Here is a 22,846-nt window from a genome sequence, read left to right on the forward strand (position 1 = left end):
ATTAAGAGCATCTCCGATAGCTGGTGTAAATAACTCTACGTGGAGGTCTTATTCAGACCTTAACATATGAAGGCGTATATATGTGGCGAAAATAAAACTTTTACTTCCTTTTTTGCTTATGAACCATCTCTAATGGTACAGGATTTTTTATCTCGAAATTTTCATATGAGACCAAACAGCTTTCAAATATGGAATCTCAACTGTTAGTTTATATCAGGTTTCTTCTTTATCCAAAGCTAAAAGCACTGGTTTCTTATTAATCTAGTAAAAAATTTACTGTTGCATTTTAGTGTGTATCTTTTCAGATACTGTCCATTTTCTCATTATTTGTTGCAGTTACATTTTCTTATGCTCTGTCGAACTGTAGTAACCGGTATATGTATACTTTGCATCCTCAGCGTTATCTCAAGTTGTCTTTATGATCCCATCGGGACTTACTACAACAATGAGGTTGTACAAACAAAATCAAAATATCGTCGCCAACATCAGATATCCATTGACCACCTAGAGGGCATCCAAGAGACTCAGCAAGAGACGCTAGGAGGATGGTGGTGCTTGGAATCATCCTCTTTGCAATACTCAAGATATATCTACCTGTGAAGATAAGATGTTAACATGTGGAAAGTAGAAACATCCATCATTTCCCCGAGTTACAGTTGGTAAAATGTGTAACAGTAACTAGAACTTCTTAGGCTAAAAAAGGAGCATTGTTTTTTTTCTTGTATGCAAACAAAAATTAGATTACTTGAGCACTGTTGTGCTGAATAAAATTTAACAAGAAGGTTGGAGGAACTCTAAACCATGTGTTAGAGATACCTTCCTTACGGGCATACTTCGCTAGTTCATCCGCATATTTATTGTCTAATCTATTTGTGTGCTTCCAGGATCGACTTTCAAAAGAAAATAAAAGATAAGTAATATATTCAAATATGCCTCACTGCTCCCATGGAACCTCTGCATCTTCTCACCGGATTGCTTTCACCAGTGGTAGATAATTTATCTCAATGACAATCTTCTGAAACTTCATCTGCAAAGCCATCTTGATAGACTCTAAAACTGCCTCACGCTCCAGCTGCTCAGGTCCAGTTGCTCCATTGAAGACTACACTCCTTGAGGCTATATGCGCACCTGCAAAGTTCCTAAATTTCAGTCCAAAACCTACAACATAGTTATATGGAAAAATGAAGCATCAGTATTAACTTAAACAACATCTAGGTCATGTGGAAACCATTTAGGAATGGTTGTAAGCCTAACCGAGTTATTTCTAGATTCTGTAACCAATGCCATATCATTCAGAAAGTTATTTATGCAATGTATAGATTGTTGAGATGAGCTAAATTTGTTGTTGAAGAATGCGGTACATCTATCTTGCCACAAATGCCAACAGATCACTGCCATTTTTGCTACCAGATTTCTGTCAGGCTCCTTAATCCATGTCGATATCCACTCTTTTGGGTTGTTACCTTGCTGATTAGGGATGATTTAGCCTGCCCCAAACCAACCCTCTTTTGCATACAGACACTCTAAAAGAATATTCATTGTATCTAGTTTCAGTATTGACCTTGCACCTGCTACACAGGACAATATCTTGTGGTATTCTTTCACTCATTCTACCCTTAAAACAAATAATGTCCTTAGTACACTTTCTGTTGGATTAACTTCAACATAGAAGTCACTAACAAGCTGGTTAGGACAAGATTAGGAAATTGATGTAATCCTAAGCGAATTAGAAGTCATCTAGTTCTAAGAAAAGGTAAGACATGTAATAAGGTAATAGGACTAGGAAAAGGAATTCATAGTTCTATATATATATATGATCACCAAAGTTGTGGTTGATCATATGAGCAAGATTAGAGCTTGTGTTTAGTTTTGAGAGATTTTCTAAACATCAATAAAGAGAGTTGTCTTTATATAAGCTAAGTTTCATCTTGCAGTTGCCATTAATTGGTATCGGAGCTTGTTTCTGAGCCATGGAAAACGAAACCACCATTGTGGGTGTAAAACAGTTCACGTCACCATCAATATAAGTTCCAATCCTCAACGCCACAAACTACACAGTATGGTCCATGAGAATGAAGGTACTGATGAAAATCTACAAGGTGTGGGAAACAATTGATCCTGGTACATTGGACCCAGACAAAAACAATGTTGCCATTGGATTACTCTTTCAAGCAATACCAGAATGTCTTGTTCTACAAGTTGGTGAACAGGAAACTTCAAAGAAAATTTGGGATGCAATAAAGGAACGTAATCTCGGAGTTGATCAAGTTAAAGAAGCCCGTCTGCAAACCTTAATGTCTGAATTTGAAAGAATGAAGATGAAAGACACTGATACTATTGATAGCTTTGCAGGAAAGCTATCAGAAATAGCCTCAAAAGCTGCGTCACTTGGACAATCCATTGATGAAGATAAACTGGTAAAGAAGTTTCTCAATAGTTTACCAAGATCCAAGTATATTCATATCATAGCTTCTCTCGAACAAGTCTTAGATTTAAAGAAGACTAGCTATGAAGATATAATTGGAAGATTGAAAGCATATGAAGAGAGAATCCTTGATGAAGAAAACAATGGAGAAACTCAAGGAAAACTCTTGTACACAAACTCTTACCAACAAAACTCTGCGACAAGAGGAAGAGGTCGTGGAAGAGGTGGTAAAGTAAACAGAGGCCGAGGAAGGGGAGGAAGGTTTAACTCACAAGATAGAACAACAAGTCAGAATTATCAAAACCAAGGGAAAGAAAAGAAGGATAAATCAAACATTATTTGTTACAGATGTGATAAACCAGGACACTTCTCCTCAGTATGCCCTGAAAGAATGCAAAAGATGGAAGAAGAAAACAAGAATGAAACAAGGGAAGAAGATACAACTCTTTTCATGCACGAAGTTGTATTCTTAAACGAAGGGAAACTAATACCAAAGAACTACGAATCAAAGGATGGAGAAGAAGGAATCTGGTATTTAGATAATGGAGCCAGCAATCACATGACTGGTGAGAGACACTATTTTTATGAACTCAATGAGAAAATCAAAGGACAAGTGAAGTTTGGGGATGGATCTTCTGTAGAAATTGAAGGGAAAGGATCAATTCTATTTCAGAGCAAGACCGAATAACAGAAGCTTGTCACAAACATCTACTTCATCCCAAACTTACAAAGCAACATTCTAAGTTTAGGACAAGCTACAGAAGTTGGATGTGATGTTAGAATGCGACAAGATTATCTAACAGTTCATGACCCAAGTGGAAGTCTTTCAGTTAGAGTCTCACGCTCACAGAATAGACTCTACAAGATAAGTCTCATGATTGGAAGGCCATTGTGTCTGAATATGAGACTGGAAGATCAGACATGGAAGTGGCACGCAAGGTTAGGACACATAAGTTTCAGAACCTTAAAAACTATGTCTCAGAACAAGATGGTTCGAGGGCTACCACAGATAAACGATGAATCAAGGATCTGTGAATCATGTTTAGTTGGGAAACAAACGCGTCAAGGTTTTCCATAAGCAACAACATTCAGAGTGGTAGTAAGTCGCAACGTGGTGTTTGATGAGACATCACATTGTAACTGGAAAGAAACTAATGATGGACCAAGTAGGGATCCAAGAATGTTTCACATGAGATGGGGTCAAGTAATTGATGAAGGAGAAGGACCCATAATCATCAATACCAATGGAAACAATGATGTTAATCAAGAACAAGAAGAGAATAATGAAAACACTAAGAATAACGAAGAAGTGGAAAAAGAAGAAGAAGAGGATATCGATGAAATAACTCAACCCATTCCACTGCGAAAATCAATAAGACAGATACAAAATCCACAGTATCTGGAGGATTATGTTCTTCAAGCTGCAAAAGAATGTGAGATTATGCTACTTTCTGTTAATGATGAACCAAGGAATTTTCAGGAAGCAAAGGTCTCGACTAAATGGACACAAGCATGTAGAGAAGAAATTATTTCAATCAACAGAAATAAGACTTGGTTTCTAGTTGATAATCCAGGTGGGGTAAAAGTGATTGGTCTTAAGTGGATCTTCAAGGTTAAAAGAAATGTTGATGGAACTATTAACAAATATAAAGCAAGACTTGTATCTAAGGGATACGTTCAAGAATCAGGCATAGACTTTGATGAAGTTTTCGCACCAGTTGCTAGACTAGAGACAATTCGTCTCTTAATAGCAGAAGCTTCATCAAACTCATGGGAAATTCACCACTTAGACGTTAAGACAGCATTCTTACATGGTGAATTGCGAGAAGATGTGTATGTTCAACAACCAGAAGGTTTTGAAGTAAAAGGACAAGAGAATAAGGTTTATAAGTTATCAAAAGCTCCATATGGTCTAAGACAAGCTCCTCGAGCCTGGAATACAAAGTTAGATCAAATCTTAAGAGAAATCAGATTTGTTAAGTGCTCTAAAGAAACATCAGTATACAGAAAAGAAGAAAAGGGGACACTATTAGTAATTGCAGTCTATGTAGATGATCTATTTTTGACTGGAAACTCCCTTAAGGTGATCAATGAGTTCAAGAGAGAAATGTCATCAAAGTTTGAGATGTCAGACCTCGGAAAACTCACTTATTACCTTGGCATAGAAGTCCATCAAGGAGTATCTGGGATTCAGATTAAACAAGAAGCTTATGCAAGGAAAATTCTGAAAGAAGCAGGACTTGAAACTTGTAATCCAACGAAGATACCAATGGAGTTTGGACTTAAAGTTTCAAAGGCACAAGAAGAAGCAGAGATTGATCCAACAAGTTATAGAAGAAATGTTGGATGCCTTAGATACTTATTACACACAAGACCAGATTTGGATTTCTCTGTGGGAGTAGCAAGACGCTATATGCAGAGTCCAAGCAAGTCTCATGGTGATGTAATAAAGCAGATATTAAGATATCTAAGAGGAACAATCAGCTGTGGATTGAAGTATGGTCGAGGAGGATCAAAACGAATTGTTGGGTATAGTGACAGCAGTCATAATAATGACCAAGATGATGGAAAAGGTACAACTGGTCATATATTTTATCTAGGAGAAGCACCTATTACATGGTGTTCACAGAAGCAAGAAACAGTAGCTCTGTCATCATGTGAAGCTGAGTTCATGGCCGCAACAGAAGCAGCTAAACAATCAATATGGCTTCAAGAATTATTGGGTGAAATCAAAGGAAGAGAACCTGAAAAAGTTCTCATCAAGATTGATAATAAGTCTGCAATTGCACTCACTAAAATCGAGTGTTTCATGGGAAGACGAAACACATTCACAAAAGGTATCATTTCATACAAGAATGTATCGAGAAGGAGATCATCAACATTGAACACATATCAGGAACTGAGCAGAAAGCAGATATATTGACAAAGGTATTAGCTCGGATCAAATTTGAAGAAATGAGACAACTGATTGGAGTACAAGATATGTCACGGGTAAGGTTGAAGCTTAACGGGGAGAATGTTGGATTAACTTCAACATAAAAGTCACTAACAAGCTGGTTAGGACAAGATTAGGAAATTGATGTAATCCTAAGAGAATTAGAAGTCATATAGTTCTAAGAAAAGGTAAGACATGTAATAAGGTAATAGGACTAGGAAAAGGAATTCATAGTTCTATATATATATGATCACCAAAGTTGTGGTTGATCATATGAACAAGATTAGAGCTTGTGTTTAGTTTTGAGAGATTTTCTAAACATCAATAAAGAGAGTTGTCTTTATATAAGCTAAGTTTAATCTTGCAGTTGCCATTACTTTCATAGGAAAAGCCTTAATTATTCTTGGAATAGTATCAATATCCCAGAGTTGCTTCCGTATATTGTTACTTGTTGTAGTTGTTTGAGCGTCCCCATTATGATATTTATTGTTGTAGAGAAATTGATAGGAAGACTTGACTCTGAATTTCCCTCCCTTCATTTTTGTCCAAATTAATTTTTCCTCACTATTTAGAGGAATTCTCATACAAAGTATCTTTGCAACTGTTTCCTAATCAAATGGTTGAGAGATAATATCATGTTTCCATGCTTTCGTGTCTTGAGCAATGAGTTCAGTGACAAAGTATAACTACCAGAATTGACTGCATTACATGATGGAGAAGGAGGACCATCAGTATTGAGAATCCACTTACCTTGCCAAATCAAGATTTGCTTGCCATTATCCACAGACCAGAAACTATACTTATATATGAATCCCAAAACAGAACTAATGCTCTTCCAAGATCATGTTAAGTCTGCCTGCGTGAAGAGCATTACGAGTTTTGAAATATTTAGCTTGAAGTGAGCCACCCCATAAGCTGTTTTTAACTGTGCATAGTCACCAAGCAGTTCCAAAAGAGCTTGATTAAATTGGCGCAAATCTCTAAAGTTTAAGCTCCATCAGCTATTGTTCGACAATTACCTGACCAAGAGGTTATAGTCCCTTCTTCTCTTTCTTATTCCACCAGAAAGAGACTTTTCTTTCTGTGGTTATTATAGATTTTTCTTCGTCTATGGCTATTATAGACTTTTCTTCCAAAGGTTAATTCTTTATATAAAAATAAAGTTTTTTTCGAGCGATGTGGTTAATCGGAGCTTCTGTTTGATTTTAAATTTCAGTCAATAAAATTTCAGGAGAATGTTTTGGGCCCTACGGAATATTATTTAGCCAATCACATTTTTGAAAATAATTACCTAAAATTACTAAATCTTATTAATCTTGGAAACATAACAAAATAAATAATTAACTGAAATTACTAAATCTTATTAATCTTGGAAACATAACAAAACAAATATAAACAACTTAAATAAAATTAAATATGCAATATTCATCATGATATCATCATAAAATTAGATCAATCACATGAATTAAAAATAAAAAATCCAATGTCCAATGTCCATTTACAGTTTTTGTAATAAAATCCGCCTAATTACAACTCCAAACAACGGGTAAAACAAAAACTTGCAATTATACTTTCAGTTGGCATTAAATAACTTGACTATCGATAATATTTGGATTAACGATTAATTACAAAAAATACAAAATTTAGATTGATGATTAAAAGAAAATACCCGATCTGTGGAGATCACACATGAATCAAGAAATCTTCTTTCGAGGGATTAAAAAAGGTAAGTTAATCCTGTACAAATAAAAATTATACATCATTAGGAGTAAGAATCGCCAAATAATAAATCTTGCAAAGAGGGGAAACAAGAAATAAAACTCAAGCGACAAAAAAGAATGGTATAGGATATCTAAGATATCAGAATAAATGTGGATATCAGAATATAACAAAAATAAATAATATTGGAATATGATGCCGATACATACCGAAATAAATGTGATTACCAAAATATAATTATACGGATTTTATTTCCTAAGAAATAGTTCTTTTTACAATCCAAAAGAAAATTAATTTTTTTTTCTATTCTTAGAATATAAAAAATGCGTCATATTTTTTTTGTCTGCAAATATTTTCTTGGTTAATAAGGCTATAAAAAAATATATTGCCTATCAAAAAATATATTCTCCATATAAAATTGTAGAAAATTCTATAAAATTTTGTACGTTGATAATATTATTTTCAAAATATCTTTTTTTTTGTCTTTTTTTAGAATTTCAAACCTTGGTCGCTCTCTATATAAAGGGATCTAGGCAACAACAAATCCGATTGTTTGCATTTTGCGATTTATTTTGCTAGGGTTCAGTTGCTTTTGTTTTTCTTTCTCTTCCGCTTTACAGTTTTATTGTCTAATCTATTCATTTTTTGTTTTGTATAAAGATCAAAAATGTGATCAACGGGTGTGGCAGTGGGAGCTCATAAATATTAAAACCGTTATTTTGTAGATTTGAGGCCTTGATAGTAAAGTCATGAGAGGTATGGAATCGTGAAATCATGTTTTTTCCTGTAATCTTGATTTTTTTTTTCTTGATTTTGATTTGGTTTTTACTTTTTTTTTTGAAGATATAATAAATCAAAATAAAGTGAATATGATCAAGCACATAACGAGAACAAATATTAAGAATTAAGATAATGTAAGTTTTTCTCCCAACCCTATATTTTTCTTTTTACGGTCGCTCCACATCTCCTTATTCTGGATCTCTCTTTTCTTTTACTCGCTTTCTGAAGACTTCTCTTTCCTTTGTTTTTTAAAAGGAAACAAAATATCCATATAAAGGGAGAATCGGCTGGTGTACGAAATCGTGAAGAAACACTATGGTCTGTAAAAATTATTCAATCAATAACTTATGATTTTATTTAATTTTACTACGGGCTTATTGATGCATAAAATTCTTATTATTGTTTACATAGGTTGTTGAAATCAAATTTTTTGTTTATTTATTTTCTCTATTAAGGGGATCTTGGTATGCCATTAAAAGATGCCGTAGGTTGATGAGAAGGCTTCTGTTAAAAAGAACGAAGAATATAACAGTGAAACAGTTTGACATTTCATGCGATCACTAATATAATAATAAAATTTGTATAAGAAAAATTAATAGCAAAACTTTATGCTGAAGATAGATTAACTAACTTTATATTCTTTCCAATTCACTCTCAAATTATTCCACTCCGTTAATAATGTCATACTTATATATCCTTCTTCTATCTATCATCTATATATATATATATATATATATATATATATATATTGATACTGGTTTGCTGCGATCTGATACTTCTCTTTGTCCCAAATGAAACACATTGTATCTCTAGAAGGAACTGAGGTCTATACTTATCTATATAAGTTAAAATGTTATCACGTTCAATGTGCGTATTAAAGTCTGTTTTTGTTCCCTGATATTTTTGGTAAAGAAAGCACCGATGCAATGCAAGCTTACAGTAACCAATCAAAAAAAAAGGTAAGCTTACGACACAAATTTATAAAGCATATCAAAATGGAGCAGTATAGAACTTCCATGAATGTACAACTTCGTAAAGCATGTCAAAATGGAGCAGCATAGAGCTTCCATGAATGTGCATGTCATTTTTATTTAAAATCAAGTACATGCCATGCCATTTTTTTTTATGTTGGCCACATACCATAGTTTGCAGAATATATTTTACCAGTCATCTTTTTAGATAGTCGTAGTCCAAGTAAAAGATGTCGAAATTTCACTTACTTGATTGTTACGTACATAATTTTTACGTACATAAACTTGGCGATGCAGATCAGTAGTGTTTATTTAAGGTTACTGAAATGGTGATGCCGAAAGATGATCCGCATAACCCTTTTGACTACTGTAGAGTCTATCTTCGCGTAATGAGCAAACAGAAAGCGTCAAATCAGCATTCCGTAATTTACATGTACAAATATAATCCCTGTAATATACATTGATGACAAAAGAGAATATAATTGGACATTACATTTGGGTATAGTCCCTATAGAGTTATCTTATTTTGCAGAGATATATTGTTTCTGATTGTGACTCACTTGAGGTCTACCACAACCGTGGTGGTTTACCCTATGCTTTAGTTAAGACAAATGGAAAGATGATGTTCTTACGACGGTATTTTTCATAGTTCACGAGTGTTTTTTTCTCGCTCAGATTCTCCACTTTTACTGACCACCGTTCTCTGTTTTTCTATAACTATTCTACACACGAGGTACTCACAACGATAAATCCATGAGGTTCTCATAGTGTTTTGTTGATCTTCTGATTCGAGGAGGGAAGGATTAAGGGGAGGGACTAAAAACTTTTGAGGAAAGCTTGACTCTTTTAAGAAGATGATAAATGATAAAATGTCTATTATATCCTTAATTATAATTAGGTTTACAAACCAAACAATACCCAACTAAAAATGAAATAGGCTTGGCCTTCTTCCTCATATCGACCATTGTTACAGATCTACACAATAGGCACTTCTGCATTTCCTGTTTGTGATCAAATGACTCCAAACAGATAGACACAGAGCAAGGAGTGATCAAATAAGAATTAATGGTCCCATAATACCAAAACTGTTTAATTAATTTTATGTAAACATCACCTAACACTTTCAATCCAAATTAGAACTCAGATGACGGCATAAAACTGATAAAGCCAAATTAAAACTTAGTAAAACTGATAAAGACAAAGATCCTTAATCATCCGACGCAAATAAACATTAGTAATCTAATCACACTAATGAGTAGCTAATAAAGAAGGGTTGTTTTTTTTTTCTTTTCTTTTTTGGGATGGAATAGATAAACATGAAGGATCTTTGGGTGGATCGAGAACAATAAGTGTTTAAATTAAGTATTCGACTTTGACCATGTATTGACTGCAGTTTGGCCAAAATCTTTCCCTCTGCATATGGGCTTGTTCCCACCTAATATCAGGACTCCCAAATGAAACATACGTTCCCTTTAAATACAGTTCACAATATCCACTGAATTCATGGGAACGCATATACTCATTGGCATAGTGCTTCACACGGGTACATCTATATAATTCACGGATGTAACAAATTCCAAATTCTCTAATGGAAGAAAAAAAAATTGCTTACGATGTAAGAGATAACAACATGCTAAAGATGACACGAATATACTAGTAGAAATGAAATTAATGCAACAGTGATCTGAAAATGAACATTAATATTTTTTACATTCTTTTTCCGTTGCACCTTATAAGTATTCTTATACTTTAAGTTGCTCTTAAACTATGAAATTATTTTTATTTATTTTTAACTAGAACCAGATAGATCTGTAATCAATTAAATTTTTTATAAGTATATTATTATCTATGAAAATAATATATTATTTTATAACAGTCATAGTCATTAGTTATCTCAGTTTGTGATTTTTTTTGACATAGTTCAAATTTATCATGGGGCTTAACGAAATATTAAATAGAGAAAATAAGATATTATATGTAAGGTACTCCATAATAATAATTATTTAATCTTGATAATAATTTCAATTTTATTATACATTTTTATTCGAGTGACTGCAAAGTCCATTTGCAACAGACATCACAGGAAGATCAACTATAGCTTCTCAAAAGGTAAGAGTACTTAGAAAGCAGGAAACAAGATTGAACAAAGAAGTGCACTTCCAGCCAACATAAGTTTACTCCACGAATATGTAACTAGATACTATTATTTTTTGTGGTTCTTTCGGAGGAAAACCAATCAATAAACAGTAACATTGAGAAAAATTACGTTTAGTTATCCCAAAAAGGTCACTATGAAAATCATAAAGAAAGAAATTTAGTATGAAAATATAATAATCAAGGAAGATTTTGTGGTTCGATTTTTAGCAATAATTATATGTATGTCTCGAGAAATATAAGATTCTACTTTTCCGATCAAACATGTATTACTACGGTTGCCAAAGACGACGAAAACATTCCATTGCGTAAATTTGATTTTATCGAATTAGAGAATATTTCATTGCACTATGTAGGTAAATTCTCATTAAGAATATCTATGTAACTTTTCGATGAGTTCATTCTATTTGAGACAAAGGAATCTTTGAAAATCCAGAGAATGATGATAATTTTTTAAGAATATAATACATCACAATCTCGATGTCGCATGGCGTGAACTGATTAGATGATGAACAAAAAGAGGCAAGAGTATATGAAAGCCAATAGCATAAGCTCCAAAATTTTAAAAAATATTAAGAATTGGAGAAAACTAAACTCACGTAACCTTTAATTAGTAGTTTGTGAAGCAATAGAAGCCCGTAAGTTGTGAAGATGTTGAAATGCAAGTTCACGGTTCGTAATCAGTTTTTTCTATTGAATGAATTTTTATAAATGTTTTATTAATTTTTAGGGTAACGAGTTTATTGAATTTTCATTAATTTCTTAAATTTTCTTAAGCGAGACACTGACCCGTGCGTAGCACGGGTGACCAACTAGTGTGCTTAATTTTATATTAGTTAAGAACATCCCCAATATGATATAGCGATTTCATTCCATTTTTTAACTATCTTTTTAGTGTTATTTTATAAAAGAAATTTTCTAAACCAATAAGAAAAAAAAATCACTTTTATTGAATATGCATAAATCAACTCCTGACAACAAGATTCTATATCACTCGAGGTAATTAATCATGAGTTTTTTCTTTCTCATCTCTCTCATTCCTCTCAAAACCATAGAAAACACCTCTTCATCATCTGACTAAAGATTTCTTGCTTTTGTAGTTAATCGTGATTAAAAGTCAATTATAATAAATTTCTTTGCTATTAGAGCGATTTTCGCTTCGCTATTAGGAAGATTTTATTTTTCGCTATTAGGGAGATTCTATTTACACTTTCATAGTGTTTCCTTCCTTGGATTTGTTCATGATTCGTTATCGAGATACAAGTACATCAGCGATTTAAAGCGGCCAAGATCAAGTGTTCATCAAAAAAAGTAGATCTAGATTTTTCGGGTTATTCGATACATGAAGATTTTTTGGGCAAATTACTCCGCTCTCATAGGAGCACCTCTTTTCAAAGAAGAAAGGAAATCAAAATGGTCAAATTATAATTTCGAATACCATTCCTTCTCCAGTCTCTATGTACAAGAATTAGGTGTTGTCGTTGCTGTAGATCGCTCTTTTTCTTCGCGATTTATTTGCGTGTTACATCTTACTTGTAATTGTTTCATTGTTTTTGATGTACTTATCTTTCTTGAAAACCATCATGTAAACGTTTCTTTTATGGACTGAAATACTCGTAGTCTGATTATCAAAAAAGAAAAAAATAAAGGATAATTAATCATGGGATTTTATATATAAAGAAAAAGTAAGAATGTTTATGATTAATTGCTCTGCATAATATGTTTGAGATCCCAAACATCTTGTGAAGGTTAATTAATATGTTTGAACCATCTCTAAGATTTCTAGGTAATTAAATAGGTGTACCAATCGAGGTAATTAATCATGCACACGTTTATATGTAATTGTTATAGACTTTTCTTCTAAAGTTGGGTGTATTTTTATTCGAAAATGATATCCAGCTCTCCACTTAGAGCTCTATTCACCACTCAATGCTAGGTGTCACAAGAGTAATGGTTCAGGGATATTTAGCCAGGACCCATTATTGAGTAAAAGGGTTCACCATTTGAAAGATGTAGGGCTTAGATGTTGTTGAGCTGTGAGTAGAGTGGTGTTTTAGAGCTATGAATAGCACCACCGATTTTTATTTTGTACTAAGTTAAGATTAATAGCAAATTAAATATGGTGCAACTGATGTTGCTAAGAAGAAGGTTATACGTAGCACACAATGGCTTGAGAGTGGAGTAAAAAGTTACGTTTCACCTATTTTCACCCATATTTTTCCTGATTGCCACCCTTATCAGAGTTTCTAAAATAAATATAGTTAAGAATTCTATTATTTCCTATTTACCGGCAACAAAAGTCAAATTAAATTTGATTATAACTATCGCCATTCTTATTGTCTTATTTTTCATTAATCTTTGTTTTCGTTAAAAAAAGAAAAAGAATATTAGCGCCGGATTTCTACTTTAATTAGCGCACCATTATGTTTAACATAAACTTTTGTTGGTAGGTGAAAAAATAAGATGCGTGTGAGGGAATTAGGAATTAAGAATGACGTTTTAGATCAAAGTAGGCTCTTCTTGTATGCAAAACGTGCCGGTGGTTATCAGTTCAAAATCCACCGTTGAATGGGGTTATAAAATCCCAGCTAACGACCCTTCAAAATTGCATGCCTTTTCCGCAGGCTACAACATATTGTTGGATTAACTTCAACATAAAAGTCACTAACAAGCTGGTTAGGACAAGATTAGGAAATTGATGTAATCCTAAGGGAATTAGAAGTCATCTAGTTCTAAAAAAAGGAAAAACATGTAATAAGGTAATAAGACTAGGAAAAGGAATTCATAGTTCTACATATATATGATCACCAAAGTTGTGGTTGATCATATGAGCAAGATTAGAGCTTGTGTTTAGTTTTGAGAGATTTTCTAAACATCAATAAAGAGAGTTGTCTTTATATAAGCTAAGTTTCATCTTGCAGTTGCCATTACATATATCCTCAAAAACCCTAAATACCAAAAACCAAGTGATTGAAGGAGGAAGATGGTGGTGAATGAATCTAGTAATACAATTTGTACAATATGCTATGGACAACTCAAGCCTCCCGATGAAGCTATTCAAGCGATCTCCATATGTGGTCATGTCTTTCATGATCTCTGGTTAGTCTATGTATATATATGTTCAACTGTTCAAGTCATATTTTCAGTTCTTTAACATAATAATCGGCTTGTTTAATGTTTGTTTGTAGTCTAAAACAATGGTTAGACTATTGTATCAAAAAGACAAGAATAGCAACATGTCCAGTATGTAATCAAAAGTTTAGTCGAGAAAAGATAACTCGTCTTTATTTCCAAACAACTGGTATGACTGGAATAAACGAAGAAGAATGGAGGTTGTTGTGCATCAAAGTGAATAAGTCACAACAAGAGTCGGAAGCTGAACAGGTTTGGAAATTTTGATGTATTTTTCCCTTTTTGGTTTATGGCTTGGTATTTTATTTGGGGTGTTATTTATTTTATTTCAGCTTCGGAAATGGAAGGAGGAAGCCAGGAAAGAAATGTGTTTGAAGAACAAAGCTTTACAGGAAAAAGAGTTGAATCAAACTCTACTAGAAATAAGATCGCAGGTTTGATGATTCCACCTTAAATGCAAATGTTCTGTTCTCTGTTGATGAAAACGGGTTATTTTTTTTTAATTGAGGTTGTTTATCTTAGTTAGGATCTTGTTCAAGCTGAATCGGACTGTGTCATGCTTCGACAGAGGGCGGCGAGGTAGAAATCTTGCCACAAGTAAACTTTTCACACGTTCTTATTACACTTCTGGCACGCAGATAACAAATCGTTTTTTCTTTTTCATATGATTTCATAATCGTGTTTAGCTCTTCACAACCCCAAGCCCTTGGAGTAACAGGAGGTACGTCACAAAATATGACAGCCAGAAATTGTGATGACATTGCCTACTTGATGGCTGTGATGAACAAATTTCAAGATAATAGGGATAAATACGATGAATTCATTCAAGTCCTGAAAGATTTCAAGGCCAAGAAGTATGAGTTCTTAATTCAATTTTTTTGCTTTCTTTTGTTACTTACTTTCCCATGAGATACTGAAAGTAAAGTATTTTGTTTACGAATTCTTCTCCCGTCGATGCAGAATGGATATCCGAGATGTTAAATCAAGGGTTATACACCTACTGAAAGGTCATGCAGATGATCTAATTTTAGGCTTTAATACCTTCTTGCCTACAGGAGATGGGATTACCCTTGACCTCGTAATGAATGATTTGCCTCGAAGAAGTATGGAGAGCGTCATAAAATTTGTCACCAAAGTAAAGGTAAAACCACTTGCTTCTTTCGTTTCTCTATATCGTCGTACATTTTCTTACTTTTGTGTGCCAACAGACAAATTGTGAAGACCATGTGTTCAGATCGTTCTTAGGCATTTTAAATATGCACCGCTCAAAATCTACATCCACCATAGCTGAGGTTAAACAAAAGGTAGTTTTCACGGTGTCATTTTTTTTTCTGGTTGTTTGTGTGTTTTGCACTCTTTGAAAGCACATTATTTGTTGGTACTCTCGAGACTCAAACCATTAAATTGCTACGTTTTGCAGATTACTGATCTTTTTCAACATTATCATCATCCTGACTTGGTCGATGAATTAAACGATTTCCTCCCACATTAAATGCGATGGCGTTATGGAACAAGGCCATATACTTCGTAACTCTGATTTTGTTATTTGTTCGTATCATGGACGGAATGTGACTGCACATTTGGTTTTTTCTTATTTACTTGAAACTGAAGAAATTTATTAAACGAGAATTAAGAGTTTACATATTTTGCATCCTCCAACGTAGATATTGATGGACGTGAAATAAGCCACACTCCACTCATTTTATCAACTTTAGCAAGCTTAGATAGGATACTGGCTGTTTTATTTTCCTCGTTTGACATATATTGAAATGATGAGAGTACCAAGTACATCACAATCTTTTCGATGTCTACCTATAAATCCGATATTATGTGATATAATATATGGAGACTGTCAAAAATATAGCAAACCACAAAGGTATACATTTGCTATATAGTGTTGGTTCGAAACCGAACGTAACTATAGGGATCACCCAAAGTGTTGGGTTAACGTACAAATATATTTAATTTTAATTATAACTAAAACAATAACTGTAATTGCGGAAGATAAAAGTAAACACAGAACGAGATTTTGTTAATGAAGAAACCGCATGTAGAGATCCATAAGCTCGTTAGACTGGTTAAGAGTTGAATTAGCCGCTAATGTTTTGATATGAGTAAAGCTGCACATGAGCCGGTACAGTCCGGTTTTCTGTTGGAACCAGTACATGTACACGGAGTTGACCGGTTCTTCAATTTGAGGACCTGTACCTGTACCTGGACTTGTACCTGTCCCGGTAAGACCGGTCCGGTTCCACTCCGGTACCGGCTTTTTACCTGAATTTTAAAACACACAGTAATATAGTATGTATGACAGTAAAGTAACAACCTAAGAGTCTAAGACTAAGTTCAACATTACAAAGTTCAAAATAACAAAGGTTTAAAACATCACAGAATAAGTGTATCACACTTTAAGTTCAAAGTTCAACATTAAAACATAGTACTAAAAACAACATTTCCATAAGTCTGCGACAAGAAATGAAAAGAAATCCTTGCAAAGGATGGGGGACTTCTCGAACAATGGCACTGGCTGCACTGACACGGAGTTTACATCAAGCTTCTTTTAGCAGAGAATCCCATATGGCTGCAACATGGAACAAAAAAGTAAAACAAGAAAGTAAGCAAGCAATACAAGAAAACTTGAAAAGTAAGTTCTATTAAATAGAAGAAAACCTAATATATTACCTGCCTCATCTTCAACAACATCATCAGGTATATAGTCACATAGAAGATCAAGAGCAATGGGCTTTTGAAGAAATCTTTGTGTACAGAGCAATGCTTCGACTGTCCTTGTATACATAGAAGCTCTCCATGGAGTCAGCACGCGCTTCCCGGTGCTAAAGCTGATTCAGAGGCCACTGAAGACACATGCATGGCTAATATATCTCTTTCCATGTATGAAAGTATCTTATACCTGCTTGCATTAGCCTGCCACCAAGCCAATATGTCAAAATGGTCAGGTTGACCTATTTCACGCATTCCACCTTCAATCACATCTGTCAAATACCTGTCGAGCTCAGTTTTTCTTGCCTCTTCAACACAACTTGGGGTGTCCCAATGTTGTTTCCTCCTTGATTGAATTCTAGCAAACAGACCAACAGATTGCACACTAACTGGATAAGCAACAGTATGAGGATCAGTACTTGACCCCTCCTCGTGAACTGAATACAAGGACTTATAATCTTCAAAGAGTTCTTCAAATTCTAATTTCACCTTTCTCATAACTCTTTGAACCTCCCATGTATTATTCTCATACAAACAATTAAGAGTAAATTCCAAACCCTTTTGTTTCTCTCTTGGATCTAACAGATGAGCAATAAACATTATAGAATTCATTGATTCATACACACCCCAATACTTATGGTACTTAGCACACATTAGACGAGACATACGAGCAATAAAAGGATCTGATGCTACATTGTTTCTAAATTATACTAATTTTTCATTGATGAGTAACAATTGCCATAAGAACATATGAGTAGTGACTTGTATAGATGCAGAAAAGTTGATAGTAGCATCGAAGAATACCGTTAGACACTTCACAAGACCTCTAGCATATTTCCAATCTTCTTGATAAGGAGCATGTTGACGAGGAATCTTTTTCTTCTTATTCTGCTTTGCCTTGTTCTTGCTTGTTGGATCCAACTCCTCAACCTCATCTTCCATATCCTCAACCTCTTTCTCTTCTTCCATATCCTCAAACACGTCTTCTATGACAACATTACTAGCTATAGATTCTTCAATATCAGCATCAGTAGGTAAAACAGATTCTTTTTCTTGCTCAAAGATAAACCTCTGTTGAAAGTCCTTATCAATCTGTGCTAACATTGCAAAAACTTTTTCATATTTTTCAGCAGCATCTAACATCAAGTAAGTGCTATTCCATCTAGTATACACATCTAAAATCAGAGATTTCTTACAATCTACCTTTGCTAGAGAAGCACATTGTTTAAATTTTTCGTGCCTAGAAGGAGAACTAAGAACGTATTTTACAACTGACCTTATTCTTCTAACTGATACATTAAAGAGCCTTACTGCATCTTTTATGACAAGAGCAAGAACATGGGCTGCACACCTCACCTAGAGAAAGAACAAAAAAAAAAGTATACTGTCAAATTCAATGCTTAAAAATGCAGCACAAAAATAAATATTTGGCTCTATTTGGCACAAAAAGAAATATTTGACAAGAGCAAGAACATGGACTTACATGTAAATATTTGGCTTTAATTGGTGATCATGTCCATTTAATGACAACATTCTTCAAATGCTCAATAGCCACTTTGTTTGCGCTGACTTTGTCTAGAGTGACACCAAATACATCTTGTAGACCCCAATCCTTCAAACAATCCACCAGCTTCTCACCGATTGCATTACCAGTATGACCTTCAACTTGGCAGAACATGAGTATTCTCTTTTGTATCTTCCAGTTCTGATCAACATAATGAACGGTTACACAAATATAGTTATAATTATTTGGTGATGTCCATGTGTTATCACATAATCTTCAACCACTAGCAATAGCATAAATTGCATATACTTAAGAATCTAACTAAATTGAAATTCACAACAAACAATCAAAAACAGCAGTTCCAGCAGTACATTAGATTTTCATAGTTTTTTTTATAAACCCCATATAACGATAAACCAAATTTCTCTTACATAGCTTCACCAAAACATAAGAACCACCACTAAAGTAATTGTAGGTGATACAGGACACTCAATTCAACTAGGCAGAAACAGAGACACTGAACACAATTAGCTTAAGTAATTTTCACTATACAATAACTCAACTCAACATCACAGATTTTGGGAATGGAATTGATAAAAACAAAAACTAACATATATCCATGTATACTGCTTATCAAATCTCAACATGGGTATACACGGAATCACATAAATCAGTCAACACAAAATAAAAACCCTAATTCAATCTCAAATCAAACCCTAATTCAATTTCAAATCAAACCCTATTTCAATCTTAGATTCTTAATAGTAACAAAACAATTGTTACTCCTAGTTTAAATCGATTTCAAATCCCAGTATCACACGATTCAAAGTTTCAAACCCTAGTTTATTCCATAATTGATTTCAAATCCCATGAGAGTTACAAGTAACTTACAAATCTAAGAAGAAGAAGAAGAGCAAGTATCCTAGTTTATACCTTAACGAATCGATGATGGTGGTGACTGGTCACTGGTGAATCATGAATGGTAGTGAAGAACGACTGCTGCTCTTCAGAGAAGAAAAAAAAATAAAACTGAAATGAAAGTCGATAGAAATTAGAGATAGGGTTATACCTATGAGGGACGGTCAGGATATAAGATTCCCAAAAAAATCTACGACTACAATTAACCGGGACATATGGGCCGGGACAGGTCGGGACTCACCCCAGAACCAGTACAAGTACCGGCCTACTCCGGTTCTCAGTTTTAAGAACCGGTACCTGTCCCGTCTACTCCGGTTCCGGTTCGGTACGAGTCCGGTTTTTCCGGTTCCGGGTCGGTACAGGTAAAATGGACCGGGTCTTGTACAGCCCTAGATATGAGCATTAATCAATAAAAATAACAAAAACATCTAGAGATGAAATTAGTACCATTGGTAAGATCTTTAAAAGGTATGTGAAATGGACTACTTGAACGTGTCATTCAGATACCAGGCGAAAAAAAATTTTATTTGATTTGTATGGAGGGCAAAATAGTCATTTTGCATGAAAACAAGATAATTCTGCTGCACACCGTGTGGCTCCCCATAACCAGTGTTCTAGGTGCCTCGGTAATTTTGTTCAATTTTATTCAAAACCAAACGAAGACAAACTCATTCTCTTTTTTCTCCTGCATTTTTTTTCTTCTTTCTTCTACTCCTTCCCTGTTTCCTAGCTGCTGCAATTCTGAAAAGGTCATGAGAGTTTTGTAATCGAAAGAAAATGAGAAAGATTAAGAAATGGTTGCTGGTAGTGGTATTGGTTCGAGTGGCTAGTTCAGACTCAATAGGAGAGGAAATCCAGAGTTTATCAACTTACGATTTTTCTGAGTTGAATTACTATAAAAATTGATCATGGAACTTAGCGATTAAGGAAGGGTTGGAAGAACATCATCTTAAGAAGAAGATTATATAGTCAATTTGAAGATTCAACTGCAAATAAGAATAATAATTGAAGAGATTAAGGTTTTTAGGAACAAGTTGATACTGAAGAATTCAAGGCAGAGGAGGTGGTGAATTATGAAAGTAAGATATGCGTATTTAGTATTCATTGAAGCTGAGTTAAGTTGACAACAAATATTAGTTAGCTATAAAAGATTAGGGATTGCATCTGATGTAATGATTTCTTCAACCAATTGAAAATAATATCATTTATTAAGTTGTATTATCGCACTTAATAATTTGTTGTGTTGGTTTTGAATTGAATATTTAGGTAGAAAATTGAGGTTAGGGTTTTTCAGGAATTGATGTTGGTAATTTGAGTTCCTGATGGTATGAGTAGATTATAGATAGGTCTAATTATTCATTTCGTAGATGTAGTGAATGGAATTGTAAAGAGGGTGTTGTTGAATTGGTGGTTGATGCGTCATTGAATCAAAATATGGGTTATGCGGTTGAGAGTAAGAAATGTGCTGGTTAGAATGAGGAAGAGATGTTGGTGCTTGACTGTGTTGCAGAACCTTGAACTGGGATTGAGACAAGTGTGTGGGCATGCAGTTGAGTCTTTCTCAACTTATAATGGTGAGCTTTAGAGTTATTATTGCTACAGCAACTGGAGTTGAAGTTGAAAGACATGATGGGTTTACTGTGACGGACATGAATTTACATATGATGAGAATTAATACTACTCTAGAATATAAGTCTTGTGGTGTTGGAGGGAATTGTAACTGAATAATTTGAATGTGACCTGAGTTTGATCTATAATTGAACTGGTAGGGGTTCAGGATTGAATTTGCAGTGTGGTCTGAGTTTAATTGGACTGTTATGATGTGTTGTGTTGAGTTGTTGTTGTTACAATGACGAATATATGATTTGAAGGCTTGGAGTTAATAATGATATAAGCTATTCGAGGTTGAGTATGAAATTGAATAAAAGTGAGATGGACTTGGAGGTGGTTATGTAATGAAAATTGTAAAAAACTGAAATGAGAGGGATAGTTGGAGTTGAAGTGAATGGTAATACCAATAAGAGGAATATGTTACTGAACCGAAGACTGGTAATAGTAAGTATAGGTTATAGATAGAAGATTCGATTGAAGCTTGCTTCTTCTGATTTAAGGTAAGCCGATCTTGTAATTTTAAATAAGTTATGGAACTCGTATGCATATTATGCTTGATTATAAGACCTTCGGGACTTATGATGGTAGTTTTCATAATCATGGTTTGTATGGACACTCTGATATATGTATTCTTTGTTAATATGTAAAACAACACATTATTATATTGATATCACTTCAAATATTTTCACTTATATAGTATTAGGAAGTTTTGGGTTTCGTTGTTAGTATTTTATGCAATTATGATTCTTAAAATCGATAATCTAGATTTGATTCTTCAATTAAGTTATAATCTTATTAGCTAAGCAGGTGATTAGGTTGAGGCGTCACAAGTTTGTATCAGAGCTCATTATAAGATCTTACATGGGAAACAATAAATAATGCTTAATATTAGATTTATGACTGGATTTATTTTAGAACTGGTTTGGGTTGTGAGATAAACTTTAGCCACTAAAAGCTATCAAAAATTAAAAGATTCATTTGTTGTTTCTTCTCTTGTTGCTGACATATATTATGAAGTATGAATTATAGGTTTAACTAATCACAATATAATCTAGAAATTAATAAAGATGAGGAAATAGTTAGTCCAAAAAAAATAATTAGACACTTAGTCCATCCAGGGAAAATAGCGAGCTTGGTAATTCTGATAGATTCCAGATTTATTTAGGAGCTTTATTCTGTTATATTTTCCAATATATTCTGAGTCATTAATCTATTAAGATAGGAATTATTCTATGGAACCCAGAGCTACGAATTTTAGATTTTAGTTGCAGAAAGCCATCTAGTTTTTGTATCATTTCATGTTACTTCGAACTCATTTGAAATGAGTCGAATTTCACATGCCTGTAAGTATGGCAACTAGTTAATGAAAGATAGATCGATCTAATTTTTGAGGACAACAATTATTATAAAGTGGATAGAGTATAGAGATCCATAAGTTCGTCAACACTATTAGACCGGTCAAGAAAATAAATAGTCGCTAATGATTTGATATGAACACTAATCAATAAAAATAATCAAAACATATGAAGATGAAATCAGCACATTGGATAGATCTTGAAAAGTTATGCGAAATGGACCACTTGAACATTTCATTCGGATACCGGGAGAAGAAGAAATTATATGATTTGTATAGATGGAAATATAGTCATTTTGCATGTCAATCTATTATGGAAACCAAGATAATTCTCTTGGGTACCATGTGGCTTCCTATAACCAGTGTTTTGCGTGCCTCATTAATTATGTTTGGTTTTATCCAAATCCAAACGAAAAAGAATTCTTTCTCTTTCTTTCTTCTTCTTATTTCTTCTACTTCTTCTCTGTTTCCTAGTTGCTTCAGTTCAGAAAAGGTCACGATAGTTTTCAAATAGAAACAAGATGAGAAAGATTAAGAAACGGTTGCGGGTGGTGGTATTGGTTTGAGTGGCTAGTTCATAATCAATAGAAGAGGAAATCCAAAGGTTATAAACTTAGGGTTT

At 33.9% G+C, this 22,846-nt stretch overlaps 1 long non-coding RNA gene across 2 annotated transcripts; it reads left to right on the plus strand.

The window, feature by feature from the left end:
• The first annotated feature begins 7,636 nt into the window (after positions 1-7,636).
• Positions 7,637-9,343, plus strand: LOC113326018. 2 transcript variants are annotated; one of them, XR_003348236.1, is made up of 4 exons: positions 7,637-7,835; positions 7,923-7,993; positions 8,115-8,177; positions 9,128-9,343. It is a non-coding gene; the product is annotated as an uncharacterized LOC113326018 (long non-coding RNA). The 2 variants fall into 2 exon arrangements; XR_003348233.1 differs by lacking the exon at positions 9,128-9,343 and having other exon boundaries at positions 8,115-8,309.
• Positions 9,344-22,846: the final 13,503 nt, after the last annotated feature.

Source organism: Papaver somniferum, chromosome 1, assembly GCF_003573695.1.
Source record: "Papaver somniferum cultivar HN1 chromosome 1, ASM357369v1, whole genome shotgun sequence".
Lineage (NCBI taxonomy): Eukaryota > Viridiplantae > Streptophyta > Magnoliopsida > Ranunculales > Papaveraceae > Papaver > Papaver somniferum.